This window comes from Arachis duranensis, chromosome 4, assembly GCF_000817695.3.
Source record: "Arachis duranensis cultivar V14167 chromosome 4, aradu.V14167.gnm2.J7QH, whole genome shotgun sequence".
NCBI lineage: Eukaryota > Viridiplantae > Streptophyta > Magnoliopsida > Fabales > Fabaceae > Arachis > Arachis duranensis.
This window is the reverse complement of record NC_029775.3, coordinates 80,078,770-80,079,550: the sequence shown is the minus strand read 5'-3', so window position 1 is coordinate 80,079,550 and position 781 is coordinate 80,078,770. Positions and strand designations below refer to the sequence as shown.

The following is a 781-nucleotide window of genomic DNA, read 5'->3' as shown; positions in this document are numbered from 1 at the left end:
TTGTTGAGGCTTTTGTTGATCCTTCCATGAGAAATTCGGATGATTTCTCCATGAGGGATTATAGGTGTTTCCATAGGCTTCACCTATGTAATTCACCTCTACCATTGCAGGGTTCTCAGGATCATAGGCTTCTTCTTCAGAAGATGCTTCTTTAGTACTGTTGGATGCATTTTGCAATCCATTCAGACTCTGAGAAATTAAATTGACTTATTGAGTCAACATTTTATTCTGAGCCAATATGGCATTCAAAGCATCAATTTCAAGAACTCCCTTCCTCTGAGGCATCCCATTACTCAAAGCATTCTTTTCAGAAGTGTACATGAACTGGTTATTTGCAACCATGTCAATAAGTTCATGAGCTTTTGCAGGTGTTTTCTTCAGGTGAATAGATTCACCTGCAGAATGGTCCAATGACATCTTAGACAATTTAGACAGACCATCATAGAATATATCCAGGATGGTCCATTCTGAAAGCATGTCAGAATGACACTTTTTGGTCAGTTGCTTGTATCGCTCCCAAGCTTCATAGAGGGATTCACCTTCTTTCTGTCTGAAAGTTTGAACATTCATTCTAAGCTTACTCAGCTTTTGAGGAGGAAAGAACTTGGCTAAGAAAACCATGACCAACTTATCCCAAGAGTTCAGGCTATCTTTAGGTTGAGAGTCCAACCATACTCTAGCTCTGTCTCTTACAGCAAAAGGGAAAAGTATAAGCCTGTAGACCTCGGGATCAACCTCATTGGTCTTAACAGTATCACAGATCTGCAAGAATTTAGTTATG

At 39.6% G+C, this 781-nt stretch overlaps 1 non-coding gene across 1 annotated transcript; it reads left to right on the top strand.

Annotated features, from left to right (window-relative positions):
• The first annotated feature begins 475 nt into the window (after positions 1-475).
• LOC127746944 (small nucleolar RNA R71) lies at positions 476-579 on the top strand. Its single transcript, XR_008008749.1, has one exon. It is a non-coding gene; the product is annotated as a small nucleolar RNA R71 (small nucleolar RNA).
• Positions 580-781: the final 202 nt, after the last annotated feature.